General features: G+C 35.5%; 1 protein-coding gene across 14 annotated transcripts in view; it reads right to left on the bottom strand.

The window, feature by feature from the left end:
- The window catches only part of LOC145669012 (period circadian protein-like), a 147,636-nt gene extending 143,867 nt beyond the window's left edge, over nucleotides 1–3,769 (bottom strand). For 8 of the 14 annotated variants that reach the window (XM_081737341.1, XM_081737347.1, XM_081737348.1 and 5 more), the window contains exon 1: nucleotides 3,559–3,768. The gene's annotated coding sequence lies outside the window, so the exon portion shown is untranslated. Of the gene's footprint in view, nucleotides 1–3,558 lie in introns of all 14 variants that reach the window. The other 6 variants (XR_014128128.1, XR_014128126.1, XR_014128127.1 and 3 more) reach the window with 2 other exon arrangements.
- Nucleotides 3,770–16,750: the final 12,981 nt, after the last annotated feature.

Genomic DNA, 16,750 nt, shown 5'->3' with positions numbered 1-16,750 from the left:
CAGAACGTGACACTTTTGCAATTCTTTTAATCTGTCTATTAAAAGTACGTTGTTTTCCAATCTCATCAGGCAAAAACGTATGTCAAGAGACAAAAAAACAGTCTTCGAAATACGTCTTCTTATTATTTGTCTCGTGTTTTTCCTCTCGAACAGGTTTTAGCCCCTTAATCATTCTATGAGTATACTTCTGCCCTAGAATAATATTAGTTTAGTTGTCTAGTTATATAAAATGAAATCTTTGAGTTTAACGTTCCACAGTTATGCCAGCTAGGCTAAAGGAGACGGTAATGATGAGAAATGAATGAAATGGTGGAATGAAGAAAGTGGGAGGAAACCGAGAGAACCCCGAGAAAATCCACGCACACGGTGTTTGTCCACCGCACAATTCACTTAGCGCGAGCTGGGATCGAACCAGAAACCCCATGCACCGGAGTTGAACGCTCTACCACTGAGACACCGCGGCCCCTTGTCTTGTTAAATAGTTCATAATCAGGGGTGTAGCCAGCAGGTTTATATAGGAGCCCGTAGTTTTTGAGGGGGCCAGCTACAATGTACAAAGCCAAAAAAATGATTTTGAGGCCTGAAAAAAAAAAAAAAAACAGGAAATTTTGGTTTCCCTCGGAAAACTGAAAACACCTTTTTCTTAAGGTTTTTCTCTTCTATATTTCCAGAAATATTATGTACCACATAGTTCTTATTATGCTTAACCAAGAACTACTGCCCCGGACCAAGCCCTTGTACACAGAACCTATCTACATAAGAGTGATTTTCTTTGAAATTTCACTAATTTCTTTAAAATTTCCTGACAAAAATATTTATTTATTATTCGTGGCTAAAAAACACCATAATTATTTTATTAACAGCTATATCTCATTTCCTGTTTTACACCAACAAAACAACGAATGAAATACAAATTGAAAAACTGAATTAAAAACGTTATTTTTCTCCAAATTTTCCATCTGATAAAAAACATGTTTCTTAAAACAGTAGTTACAGCATATAAAAGTATAATATACTTAATGTATAAAAATATAATTTACCGTAAATTATTAATTATATGTAAACTTTGTTATTTTCAAATGACTGAAGCGAGGTATTCTTACAATGTTGTTTTAAAAGCTGGTCACTTGGTGATCTAGGAAATCATTTGGGGGGCCTGGCCCTGATGCCTCCTGCCGTGGCTACACCCCTGTTCATAGTAAAGGTCGATGTGAAATCAGCCCTTGAGGCAAGATTTACAGTCCTCTGGGCTCCCTAGTTCACAGGATGATGCAAACGCATGTAGCAGCTAAACTAAACATTCCCAAACATAGATTTTATTTTCAAAATTGTTTCTTCTGACCTCCTGTAACCTGAAGCCGTTTGAACATAGGCACGATATGAACACAGACTGTATATAATGTAAAATGAACTCCATTGTGTGTGGGGGGGGGGGATGTAAGAGAGACCAAAAAATAAGAACGATGTCTGGTCTCTCAAGCACAGATATTGGGGTTGCTTACGAGATGCAACCGTTTTCGTGGCACAATACGAGACAAGTAGAGATTATTTTTAAAAAATCCAGAAATTACGCAAGGAAATAAACTAAGCGTTATTGCATGCCTGTACAAAATGTTCAAATGGATCAAAATAAATTTGTTTGGATGATGCACTTCGAGTCTCTTTCCTGATACACTGACATTAATGCAATTTTACGAATAAGATTGTCATCCACTACGACGTTCACTTGTTTCAACTAAATAGGTGTGTTTGTTAATTTTATTAAATTTTTATGAAGCTTTGTCTATCAATTGATTGAATACTGTATTGAAAGATTTCTGTATTTTATACACCAAACTGGCTCATGTCATAAACGTCACAATGATCTAGTCAGAAATGTAAAATTTTCAGGGGTACAATCTCATCTCCACGCACCTAATTTAATTTAAAAAAGAAAATAAATTAATTTCCAAATTCTAGATACGCCCTAGTAATGTCAGCAACGACAGATCTAGAAGGTAAAAACTAGGAGGGGGTAGCCAAAACCTACACTATGACAGGTAGCTATATCACGAGGCAGTGGCGTATTTAGGCAAGTGGCTATCGGGCTCAATACCCCCCCCCCCCGAAATAAATTTGTTATAGCTATACACAACTTAATTAAAAATTTGTCGACACACAAAAGGAAAAATGTGTGTTTATTTGCGTCTTATGCATACCCCCCCCAAAAAAAAAAACCAAATACGCCACTGTCACGACTGTAGTTTTTCATGAGTCCTGTAGTTTTTCATGAGTCCTCTCTCTCTCGATGGATATTCTGGCTAGGACATTGTGGACCTCAAGTATTCCTTTACCAAGGGCGCCAATCCCAGGGGGCCGGGGGCCCCAGGCCACCCAACAGCTCATGTGAGCCCTCACATTGTATTTATGAATATACAATATTTGGCATAATTTGAATGCAATTTCTCTTAAAATCCTCATATAGCCTATATACCTTCTGCATCTGAATGCCCCCCTAAATTTACAGAGAAATCGGCGCCCTTGGCTATACCAATCCGTACTCTGCTAAACAAGTACAGATTTTTAAAGAAAATGCACAATATATTTCGAGTTACCAAGTTTGCGAGGGGGAGGGTCCGAACCAGGTGTACCTCACGTAAGTACGCCCCTGCATCTGATCTTAATATGGTAGGCCTACATGCGTATTTGTTCAAATATCTAATTCAATGGGCGCAAAACCCGGACACCTTCCCTTTGTATACCCCACTGCATCCACCTCTGTAGTTGATATTTAATAAATATATCCCTAACGTGATCCAATTTCAAATTATTGCTGAACAATCATTTATTAAATATAGTAGGGATTAAAAACTAACAACCACTCTTGTCAATTCCGCAGTCGGGAGAAAAAGTATAGGGGTTAAGCCCCTTCCAAAAATTTTCAACTTGACACTGCAACTTTCAAATTTCTTTCTCTAAAGATTTTTTTTAAAACTATTCCCTGATGTTTTTGACTACAGCCTTATTCCTTTGGGAAGCAGCAGGTTCAAATTTCGTCCTGTCAAATACAATCTAAAGTTCAAAAAATCACGCCCCTTTCTTTTCTACAAATAGGACTCGTCGCCCTTGAATACATAAAGAAAATACTTTCATATAACAAATTTAAAGAAGAGATTACAATAACTTACTTTTTTTATATTTTTTAATAGGCGTAATATGTTAGTAAGGAAGTAAATCATTTAGTAGAAAACCTACGAATGTATACCGTCGTAGTATAACTCAACCAACAATGATTCTAGCCTATGACTGGATTTAGGTCAGATAAGGGTTGCCAAATGGACAGTCCTCTGTACACAATAGCCTTGTATTCACGTTGTCAGCTATCAAATTAAGTTTAGAATGGACCAGCATTGGGTTCTTTCAGATATATAGAAGCTTACAGAAAATATTATAGCCTTGAACATTATACAACGGACAAACAACTTAACGTGAACTCAAGGCTGTCATACATACGCGAAAGAAGAAAAAAAAACGCATTTTAAATGCCTTTTAAAATGAAGAAAAAATTCTATAACTTACCTTACATGTATTTACAAGAACAAAAAGTCTCACTTCACAGGTAAAACGAAACGTTTTTAAGTTTTAACGGAATGAAAACACTCACTTAATAACAATAAACGTTACGATACGATGCTAAGTTTATACACTTTCACGCACCGCCATGAATGTACACTTGTTCAGACTGTTCTCAGGGCAGCTGATTCGGAGGCAGGTCGATTGCCCGGCAATACGGGAGTCTTCGTCACGTAGCAGTACACGTGAGTTGAGGCAGTGCTGCCAACTGAGGCGACAGAAGTACTGGTTAGGTAAGATCGAACGAGATGCGCGACACATTGTTATATAGGGAATCGACATATGGGCATTGTTGCACAGTGCGCTCTCGCAAACGGACAGCACTGAATGTGGGAAGTAAATTCTTAAATAAAAAACATATATATAGTAGAGTAACATTAATTATGGACAAATTAAAAATTTCAGCCATTCTTGTAATCCCATTTACTAGAAACTGGCAAATGCACGACATTAGTGACTCCCATATCAAACTTGCATTATCACTCATGCATTTTAACCTCTTTTAAGAGACACGTGTGTGGGAACAGTAAGCCTATCTATAGGCAGGGATGCCTGCAGGATTTCTACCAAGGGGGGGAAAAGACACAAGCGCATTTGCGAATGTTCACACGTATTGATGCACGAGTGCACCTAACACACATAAAAAAACAGTTATTTACGCACATATCCTTATTAACAACAGTAAAAAAACTATAGTATGAGCAATATAAACATATCAGGCAGAGGTGCCCGAAAAAAAAATTCTAGGGGGCCATCTCCATGGTTGCTATATCACGTTTGGTGTTTCTGGTATTTAATATACGTGGTTTGCTATATTACGTACCGGTATACATTTTCGTTAACCAAAGGTTCCCGGGCACCCATGATATCAGGTACCACAGTATGTCCTAACATGTACTTCCAAGAACTTAACACGCATCGAAGTCCGAAATTCCAGGGGCAACTGTCCCTATTTCTCCCGCTGCGAGTGACCATGCTATGAGCATTAGCTAAAAAAGGCTTATTTTCTTGTATCCAGTTAACTGCTTATTTAACTACAATGGAATTGTTAGCTAAAAACCAGTTTAAAAAATATAAAATACACTATGGGTATTTGTCAAACTCTTTATTACTTGTGCATTGTCCCTGCAACAAAAACGTCGAGAATTTCGCTAGAGCCTATTTTGCTACCTAATATGTGCTATAAGGATAAAATAGATTTAATAAACTCTTATTATTACACACAAGTGTGTCCTCAAATATTGCAACCTTAATTTAACTGGTTTCCCGACATCTAGGAATGAGAACGAGTGAATTCGAGCGAGTTTTCATTGAAACTCGACTCGACTCGAAACAGATATCTTTGAGCTCGGCTCGAAAATTTTCATCTAACTCGACTCGAATTTGACTCGAGTTTCGAGTCGAGCCAAAACGAGCCAAATGCTGTATGTAGTTCCAAGTACTTTCTTCAAGTATTCTACCTAGACAATATAACTATTATCAATGATACTACTAATACTATAACATTATTATTATTATTATTATTATTATTATTATTATTATTATTATTATTATTATTATTATTATTATTATTATTATTATTATTATTATTATTATTATAACAACACCGTGTATAAACATGAAAGATAGGTGGTTTGTATCTGAATACAAAAACTAGTTGACTGCTGTCCTCGGTAGTCGTGAAGACTAGGAGGCAAGGACATCGTTCACGAGGTTCTGGGTTCGAGTTCCGGAGGAGCAAGTATCCGGCGTCGAACCAAAATTCGTTAAAAGTTAGAGGGCGCCGGCTACACATGTTCAAAACTGCTTGGTCCGGGTTTAGGGTTCTCAACGGCTCGAGCGACTCGGCTCACAGCTCATTTCCTATCGAGCCGAGCCAACAGCTCACCCACCCAAACCGACACGAGCCGCAGTAAACCGAGCTGATGGCTCACCCCAACCGATGACTCACCTGAGCCGAGTCGGTGCCTCATCTCAACCAAGCCGGCTCGAGCTGTTCGCTCAGTTGAACCGAGCTAAGCCGGTTAACATTCCTACACGGGTTGGGCTTCTGCTTCGGCTCAAAACTTTCACCGTGCAGATCTCAGCCGTGGTGGTGAGAACTACAGTATGTACTTATGTTAGTACTCACAACATTTGAGGCTGTCTCGTTATAAAAATCCATCTTGTCGTCTTGTTAATCGAGACGAGGCGAGATGCGAGCAGTATCTCACCTCGTGAGCAACACTAAATATATTCCACATTACTGCTTACATTTCTCATAGCTTTCGCTTTCCAGTCTAATCAGGCAATGATTTCGAAACGAGTTAAAACGAGCTAAAAGAGCGAGCATTTTTCAAACTCGACTGGGCTCGAAACTCAACCTCAAAACAGTGACTCGGCTCGGAACTCGACTTGAGAAAATTACCTTTGACTCGACTCGAATTCGCTTCGAGTTTCGAGTCGATTTTTGGCTCGACCTCGTGCCCATCTCTACCGACATCATGGAATGATGGATTTTTGCAGAGTGAAATGGGTTTGACGAAAGATATTTCATTGTTACTTTTATATAGGACTATCTCTTATGTTTGCTTAATTTATTGATATTGCTCTGTGTACTAACTATATATCTTTCCAGTTATGCAACCAAAGATGCTTTGGAGGTGATATGTACAGCATAACATCCTGGGGATCTTCGCAAATTAGGTTCGCAAGTACGATAGGCTTCAAGAACTGGTCGAATGTGAATGCATCGTATAATAGAATGTAAAAAATAATAAGAAAACCTCCCTTTGTGTGTGATTTTGGATCTCTTGTACTGAAATTTCTTGGATCTCTTGAAGGAATTGAAACACGGCGTAACTTTTGATACATGTTTTTCACAGTTTAAAGAAAAAGAAATTTCTGCTTCACGTAAATAGCAATGCTAAGCAATTAATGCTGAACGAAAAGCATAATTAACTTATAAATGTTTAACCATAGTAGATATTGTATTCTAAGCTTTTAATTTGATTTTTTTTTTCATTCTGTATATAATCTGTCTTTTCTCCATGATTATATATAAAAGTAGGAAAATTACGCTCCATTGCAAACAAGAAAGCTTTGTACAATTTGAAACTAATCATATTGGTAGGCCGAAGAAGAAAATAGGGATACATATGTGTACGGTATACAACCTTAAAAACTAATGTAAGAAGCGGAATTCCTCGTATTTAAAGTGAGGTCCGAATTATCCAAGAATTGGGCAAGAATTTTAGGAATGATCAAAAAAAAAATATGCACCAAAAGATTGCGATTTTCACCAATAATTAGTTTTTGGATCAGGGACCAACATATTCCTTGTATTCCACTCAATCTTAGATATTAGAATTTTGTGTTGTAACAAATGCTTTAGCTAGATCTAAAAATACTGTAATTATCTTTTGTTAATATCCATATATATTTGTGTGTGTGTGTGTGTGTGTGTGTGTGTGTGTGTGTGTATGTGTGTGTGTGTGTGTGTGTGTGTATATATAGCATCTGATGTATTTATACCACTTCGGAAGCTATAGGCCTACTGATTCGTTCAAAAAAAAAATATTTTGTTCCAGAGAAGCAACTATTCTTTTTGTTATACATTTTCCCAACAGTCTTATAATTACTGAATAATGAAATTGGTCTATATTTATTCGCATCAGTTCTTGGCTTTTTTTTTTGTGTGTGTGTGTGTGTGTATTGTTTTGTATTTTGTACATTTTTCTATATTTTATGTATGCTGTTTCATTCCAGGTCCTTTTTTTTTTATTTTAGTTGATTAATGATCTCAATTTCAAGTCAGTGAGCAGAGTAGAAAAGATGGAATCAGTCAACTTTATTTTAATTTTAAATTCTGTTTTTTTTTTTTTTTTTTTTTTTTCAATGTTTTGTCCACTTAATTTTTCACCCATACTTGAAAAGTGTTCATTGAGCGCATTTACAAAGAATATGAAGTTTGTTTAAATTTTATGAATCAATTTTCTGTATATAATTCACTTATTTCTTTCTTATCACTCTTATCGATAATATCAGAAATAACTTTCCAGAGTTTACTTGCATTATTTTTACATTTGCAAATTTTCCTTTCTATAACACTCAAGTATATTATCAAACCGAAACCATACTCACGAAGAAATTAAACGTCGACTAAAAGCAGGGAGTTCGTGTTATTATTCAGTTTAAAACCTTTTGTCGTCGTGAATTTATATCGAGGAATTTGAAGCTTAAAATATATAAAATGATAATCATGCCTCGTGTTCTGTATGGTTGGGAAACAAGGTCACTTACTCTGAGGGAAGAAAGTAGACACAAAATATTTGAGAACAAGATCCTGAGACGAATATTCGGACCCAAGAGGAACGGGAATGGGGAATGGCGGAAACTTCATAACTACTTACCTTTATACCGTTTACCAAACATTGTTAGGGTCATTAAATCTAGGAGGCTTAGGTGGATAGGTCATATAGCCAGAATGGAAGTAAGTAGGAACGCTTTCAAAGTCTTAACTGGAAGACCAATTGGAAAACGACCATTAGGAAGACATAGGCGCAGATGGGAGGGCAATATTAAGATGGATCTCGCATAAATAGGAATACAAAGTACAACTGAATCAGTTGGCTAAGGATAGAAGTCAATGGAGAGCTTTTGTGAACGCAGCATTGAACGTCCGTGTTCCATAGGCCATAGAGTTAGTTAGTTATTATAGTTTTATAATACTCAGTTTTGTCTTGTTACCAATATACTTTATTTCTATATTTTTGTAGAAGTTCCTTAATTTTATATTATTATTGTAATTTATATTATTATTAATAAGTCTGACTCTTTCTCGTATTGAAGTTATTAACACCTTTGTTATCTATGTTTTAACTTGCTATTTATTATTTGAAATTTACTATTTATATTTTCGATGTGAACTTTTATATTTTTTCCGTAGGCCTATACATTAAAATTTGTAGTTGATGTGTTTACAGAAGTACATTCCCCAGTCGCGTTCTACTAACTCTTTATTTAAAAGTGAGTAATCGATATTAGTTGAGCAGTATAGTATTTTATCTTGTTTTGATAGTGTTCTTGTACATTTATACTGGTAAGATAATGGTTTGTGATTGATGTTTGGAATATAGCTGATATACAAAACATACATTTTACGTATTAGAGAATATAATTAATGCAAGATTTAGTTAGTGTAGTAACTCTCGTAGGTTTGATAGTACATGATATAACCATTAGTATATAGCATATTTAAGTATATATCTATATTTTCACTTTTAGTATATCAAAATTAATATATCCGATTAGTAAAGAAAAATTAGCTAAATTTTAAAGCTCACTATCTAAGGATTCTAGACATGTATCTTCAGAGCCATTAGGAGACCGGTAGACAGCTATTATATTACAGTTTTCAGAAACATTTAAACATGTAGAAGTTTATTCCTTTTGCGTCAGCTATAGTTCAAGATCTGTAACCTTATCTACATGTTCGTATACGAAGATCATTACACCCTTTGCTCGACTTAAAGATTTTTGAGTAAAATACCAGCGGTAGCGAGCTATATTAATATTACTTTATAGTTTTAATTCTTTTACCATAAATAAGAAGTTAATATACCAAATTTCATGTCTCTAACATTTGGAAATTTCGATGTATGGAGATTTCAAAATAATAATTGCTTCCATCCCTTTTCCCCCCTTTCCCATCGATTTTCCAAAAATCCTTCAGTGGGACCATAATCACAAATCCTATATTCTTTCCAAATTTCAACTTTCTAGCTTAAGTGGTTTGGCCAAGGCTTTGATTAATCCATCAGTCACTAAGGACTTCTTTTTGTTCTTTTTGTATGTACTGAGATTAGTTTTTTTTTTAAGGCGATTTTACTAACTAGTGGCTGATACACTCAAAGTTGCTTTAAGGTTTATATTTAAATTATTCTCGCTGATTCATACGTTGAAACAGTAATATTTATATATATCCTGAAAACGTGTTCCTACGGGAAGATAGCGCTCCTTTGCCCTATTTAGTGCGGCTCAAAACGTCAACAAATACTTGCTTCTGATTGGTCAAAATGGATTATGGCGAATTCTTGCTTGTAATTAGCCGAAAATTACTTAATCGGAAGGTGTCCACTAACAAAGACATGTGCAGGATGACCCGAAAGTTCCACTATTCCCTGTGTATGTTACGTATATGGTTGTGAGTACCCGTACATCAAGAAAATATTGGTTACATTTTTCTAATTAATTCTTGAAATAATAAAACATGTAAAATACAGCCAGGTGAGAAACCTTACTGAAAACGAGCATTTGAAACAAACAAATTATAAAATACTATCTTTGCTCCCAAAGCAAGCTACAGATATTCCAACTAACTAACTAACTCTATGGCCTATGGAACCCGGAGGTTCAGTGCCGCGTTCACAAGAGCTCTCCACTGACTTCTATCCTTAGCTAACTGCATCCAGTTTCTACCTTGTATTCCAATCTCTGCGAGATCCATCTTAATATTGTCCTCCCATCTGCGTCTGGGTCTTCCTAATGGTCGTTTTCCGATTGGTCTTCCAGTGAAGACTTTGAAAGCGTTTCTACTTTCTTCCATTCTAGCTACATGACAGATATTCCAACATAGCATAGAAATATATTTACCGCTAAACATGGGCGCCCGAAGAAAAATTTCTAGGGGAGGCTCAAGTCCCTTGTTGTTATATTACGTTTGGAATGTTTTACTTATATTAAGAAAAATCTTAAGAAATTTAATACATTTTCCTGAGCCAGGAGGGGGCTTGGGCCCCACCCTGCCCTCAACTTCGGGCGCCGATGCCGCTAATTTAAAATGTTTACGTGTTTGTTTTCTACGAAACGTTTATTATTCAGCACCAATCCACTAAATATGTTATATTATGGTAGATCCAGAAAACTTTTCTTCAAGGTCGACATTTTAATACTTATTAAAAGTTATCTTTCTCATTCTTATTTTTTTTTTTAATCATCCAACTTAGATGGATTCATAATGAATCGAATAGAATGCAATTAACTTATCTAACAATTTTACAAGGCCGCAAATAGAATATGTATCTTATGTATATTGACTTATGTAATAACTATCAATGGCCGCATCTGACGCATATGAATATGAAATATTCTTCATGGTCGGAAATGACGCTGAACCAATTAGTATTTGACCTTTTCTCGTCAACGTTTTTTTTCTTCTTCTTCAATACACACCGATTCCTGAGAAATGAAATGAAATCTTTGAGTGTAACGTCTCACGATTATGCCCTTTAGGCTAAGGGAGACGGAGGATTAAGGCAAGTGAATGATAATGGCAGAATTGGTGGAATGGGAATGTGGAGAAATCCTACAGACATGATGTTGTCCATCACAAGCTTACTTGGTCAGGGATCGAACCAGGGACCCTACACATCGGAGGTATGCGATCTATCACTGAGTCAACGTGCGTCCAGGTTCATGAAAAGAAAATATTATTAATGGGTGGTCAGTTACTAGGAGCGGTCGTTGTGAGAAGTTTCACAGCATCTTAAATTTCAGTGTTGTTACAGCTTTGTCTTTTTTTTATTATTCTTATTAATATTTATCAAAAGATCCAATATATTTCAATCAAACATTTTCTTGTACAAATTATATCTGGAGAACTACATATGGTGTAGCCAAACCCAAACTATCCCTTAGCTCAGTTTGATGTCCTCATTCCGTAGAAAATATGAAAACTCGATTTAGGGGCCGTTCAAAAATTTTGTTGCGCCTGATTCCAAAACTAACTATTAGCCAAGATCGCAATGTTTTGATCCATTTTTTGATCATTCCTAAAACCTTGGCCAAAATCGCAATCTTTTGATCCATTTTTGGATCACTCCTAAAATCTTGACCAAAATTGCAATCTTTTGATCCATTTTTTGATCACTCCTAAAATTTTGGCCAAAATCGCAATCTTTTGATCCATTTTTGGATCATTCCTAAAATCTTGGAAAAAATCGCAATTTTTTGATCCATTTTTGGATCATTCCTAAAATCTTGGCCAAAATCGCAATCTTTTGATCCATTTTTTGAATCATTCCTAACATTATGGCCAAAATCGCAATCTTTTGATCCATTTTCTTTGGATCATCCCTAAAATGCTTGTTCTTATACCTTTCCAAAATTTAATTTGTTAATTATTTCGTCCTATAAAAGTAAGACTTCTTTCCACTCATGACTTTAATGCGAGATTTTCATTCATTTTAAATCAATAAACAACGACGAAAATTTGTATAAATAAGCAAAATTTTTTGTTAGATAACGAGTTCGATAAGAATGAATTGATAGTATTTGTCACAGAAAACAATTCAGGTCAAAAATCATGAAAAGCATTTCCGATCTATTGTAAAATTGACAAAAAAAATCTATCTCTATAAAAATCATTATTATACAAAAGCAGTACAACTAGTCTTTCTTACTAGCACAAACAAGTACAAATTAGAGGTAATATGGCTACATTGTTGATAGTCATGTCTTTTGTAGAAAACGTTAGAGAGAGAGGAAACTAAAATCTTATACATTTGAGTTTGACATGTACATGGCCGTATATTGTTCTTTTTTTTTTCAGAATGTAAATAATTATGCAAAACAAATTAACAAATAAATTTATAAAAAGTGTAATAAATTATCATTATTATCATAAGATTTGCAGGTCCAGGGTTCAAACCCTGCTCCCAACACGTGAACTTTGTGGTGTGTGGGTTTTCTCGGGGTTCTCCCGTTTCATCTCACTTTCTTCATTCCACCATTTCATTCATTTCTCATAATCACCGTCTCCTTTAGCCTAACCGGCATAACCGGGGGACGTAATACTTAAAGATTTCATTTCATTTTCATAAGATTTGCAATAAATTATTTTTGGAGCGAAGTTTTTCTTTACTCGATTTAGGCATTCGGTTATCCGGATACTTCTTCGAGATGCATGATCCATTGTCAACCAAATTTCGTATGTTGATTGGAGAGCGTGCGCTGAGTGTCGTAAGGGCTTGCATGTCCCGATCGGACATACCATTAAGGAATAATAACCGAAAAACGGGATACCAATATACTTAACATGTAAAAATGTTAACTTTAAAATTAGATTCGGGTACGTTGAATGGTATGGCCTCTAATCATGTATACATGTATTGGGACTTACTGATAGACGGACGGATATAGAAAAATCACTTTTTTGTGGTATCTAGAGCACAGTTACTAACCTCAAAGAGCAAAATTATCATTTTTTGTCTTGAAAATTATTGTAAATTACAAAAATTATTGTATATTCGTTATGCATGTGATAATTGTAGAAATAAGCATAATACTATTAACAATAGCAAAAATGTATATAATAAACTTATCTAGTAATCTTCAGTTTTGAAGTCCAATTTGATGTATTTGTCCTCACCATTTTTTTTTAAAAAAAAGAAAACATTATTAACACTACTTTCAACAACTACAATGCTTCCAGCCCCTCATAAACATAACTAAATTTAAAGAATGGGTGTAGGGTAGTCATTTACCAATTCTCAGATCTTTATTGATTTATTTTAACGGAAATGACTGTTAAAAACCTCAGTGGGTGTGTTTTATAATTATTTAATGTACATTTAAAATGTATTTGTACATTCTACAATTTTCGTATATTCACCTATTATCGCCAGGTCTTTATCGTATATACGTATATAGCATTAAGAGTTTTCATCCCGGCGAAATTAAAATACCGCTAATTTTACAGTAATTAAGTGATATCTTCAAATAGATAAAAGATAATCGAAATGTGGAACAAGAGCGCCCTAGACAATAATATTTTACATGAGAAACCGTTATCACGACTCACTTATCTGCTTTCAATTTCGAGCCATTTTGAAAATCGACATTTATTTTCGCGTTTCTAAACAGCTGAAAACGGAAAGCCACTAGGTGACTTGTGATAACGGTACCTCACGCAAAACAATATTGTCTAGGGCGCTCTTGTTCCATATTTCAATTATCTTTTATCTATTTGAAGATATCACATAATTACTGTAAAATTAGCGGTATTTTAATTTCGCCCTGATGAAGACTCTAATTATCGTATGAATGGCAAGTCTGGTCTAGGGGCTATGATGAAACGTGTAAATCTGTTCAAATCCACGAATTCGATTTGTTTTTCAAGATTACCATATTTTCTGCTCTTCAATCACCACTCGTAAGTGAAAAAAAAAGTAAAAGTATAAATAAACGTTTGGAAGGAAGGAAAAATAGTTTGTTATTCTAGGTACTTGCACATCTTTCATTTACATACTTAATACCACAGCCTATTTTTCTTAATTTTATCTTACAAGTTTTATGCATGTGTCATTCTTGCGTTTGGTTAATATACACGATGCGAAAGCTTAAAAAGGGATTTTATTTCGATGAATACTCTTCTCATTGCGAAATGTTAAACCAACGGAACAACTGTTCAGCTGAAGAGTGTTCCAGAAACAAAAGTTCTGGAGCAGGTTTTGCAGCGAAAATAGACGAACGGAAACGTTAAGGTTACGTAACAAGGACATTCACGACATGTACCGATACTTGATATTCTAGTACTGTTGATCAAAAGACAGATAGATCACATTGCTAGATAGATTCACACATATGAGAAACAGAGAGTGGAAGTGCATAGAATTTCAATTGCGAATTCTCTGGAAAAGAGTAAGGTAGGTCAGGAAATGCGTCAGAAGAGAGATACGAAGCACAGACGAAACGTGGATAATATGATTGCTATTTGCATTGACTTGGCAGAAAATAGAATCTAAAGAACTGACAGGTGAGCACCCAGAAATTTTTGAGAGGGGGTCCAATACAAGATACTGCGTCTATGTAGTATTGAATTGGTTTTACCGTATTCTACACTCGAAAAAAAAATAACCATGGGCGCCTGAGGAGGGGACAGGAGGGAACGGGGCCCTGGCTAACGAAAATGTACACGTAATATAGCAAACCACGTACATTGAGAAAAATCCGTTCTCCGGACAGCGGTATATTGTACGTACAAATATACAAAATGCTCTTGCTTACTACAGAAATCAGCACGGAGCATACGTTATCCGTATGCTACATAAGCACTGCCCTTAGATGTTACATCATGCCATTGCAGGATATCTGATATCTAACAGTCTTACTTATATTGCATACAAAATGTATGTTACCTTCGTCAGCTGTATGTTATATACGTCTATCTGTATGTGAGATCCTGAACGCCTATATTGTTTCATACGGAAAGAAGGTACAGATGGAACGCTTATACAGAAAGTATTATAAAACACGCGTTTTCAGTTATGTTTCCTTCACGTTAAGTCCAAAAACTACAGGATTTACAAATGTAGCATACGATTTTACGTACGCCACACCAGACGTATGTAATATAGCAATCATTGAATGGATGGACACCCCTAGAAAACTTTCTTCAGGCGCCAACGACACCAACCTATATACTGAGAAAAATATATAACTAGATTGTTAATATATACTATATAAAAGAAAGAGTATGGATGAAGTGTCAAGAGCAAATCTACCGGCTATATCAATCATTTATCTGCTAAACGAGTATGGTTTTATTAAGAAAGACAAATGCATGTCCAGTTATGAAGTGTTGGGAGAAAAGGGTCCGAACCTGGTAGACCTCTTGAACTGACTACATCTTCTACAGTTTTTCTAAAATATTTTTAGCGTTCAGCAAATTGATAAATGTCTCATCTTGGGATATTTTCTACGCATTATGTCATTTCAACTTAAAAAAAAAAAAAGATATAAAAACCACCTAGCGTAGCAGACCTTTTTCTGGACCTGAGTAGCTCCAACGCTATCTGTTAGCTACTGGCTGAACTAGCGACGAACAGGTAGTCAGTGCGCTGCGTCGCGCTGTCTCCATAACAGGCATGTCAGGAACTTTCTCGACCGAGTGCCCATTACGTCTTCTATTCACGTGAATCCTCAATCTTCCTCACGATGCTGGATGGACATCGAAAATTGGAAAGCACCAACCGGAAATCGAACCCGGGACCACGCGAACATGAGTCGAGCGCCCTAACCACTATGCTACTGTGTTGCAAATAAAATGACAGGAGTGAGAGCAGAGATCCTCATGAGGAGTTTTAGAGGAAACGAGCAAAAAGGGTTCTTTTATTTGCAAATCTAAAAATCGATGCCGGTCAATAACTACGTCACCATTTAAAATGAAACAAATTGTACAGCATACTTTCAGGAAGTTTTTCATTAGGGTACTACGAAGACATTGTGCTGTAAGCTTAATGAGATATAGCTCACAATTATATTAACTTTATTTTTTATTTATTTATTTATTTTTTCTTTGTTTATTACTATAATTTCATGCTAAATATTATCCAAAGATAAGAGAAATCACAATTGATAAGTCACATCGTCCTTAAGAGTCTTCATCCCGGCGAAATTAAAATACCGCTAATTTTACAGTAATTATGTGGTATCTTCAAATAGATAAAAGATAATCGAAATGTGGAACAAGAGCGCCCTAGACAATATTATTTTACATGAGAAACCGTTATCACGACTCACTTATCTGCTTTCGATTTCCAGCCATTTTGAAAATCGGCATTTATTTTCGCGTTTCTAAACAGCTGCATACGAAAAGCCGCTAGGTGACTTGTGATAACGGTACCTCACGCAAAATAATATTGTCTAGGGCGCACTTGTTCCATATTTCAACTATATTTATCTATTTGAAGATATCACATAATTACTGTAAAATTAGCGGTATTTTAATTTCGCCGGGATGAAGACTCTTAACTAAATGACATACTTAAAGGCATTTTCTGATGCGAAGTTTTCGACAAAATAAAGAGAAGCAAATTATTACGGCATTAAAAATAACGGTAGGATCGAGATTAGACGAAACGAGATTGCATACGGTGTAAGTCTCGTGTCTCATCTCAAGCAACAAATGCTTGTCTCGATCTCGATCTCGAGAGTCAAACCTCAATTTATGGTGTTGTAATTAAAAACGTACAAGTATTACCATGTATAACAAATTAAATGTATACTGAAAGCAGGAAATTTGTGTTGTTATTCAGTTCAAAATATTTTGTCATTGCGAATTCTATCGAGGTATTTTAAGCTTAAAAATATATAAAGC

The sequence above is a fragment of the Thermobia domestica genome, chromosome 13 (assembly GCF_964235325.1).
Source record: "Thermobia domestica chromosome 13, izTheDome1.hap1.1, whole genome shotgun sequence".
Lineage (NCBI taxonomy): Eukaryota > Metazoa > Arthropoda > Insecta > Zygentoma > Lepismatidae > Thermobia > Thermobia domestica.
The sequence above is the reverse complement of the archived record's forward strand: the minus strand, read 5'-3'. Positions and strand labels throughout refer to the sequence as shown.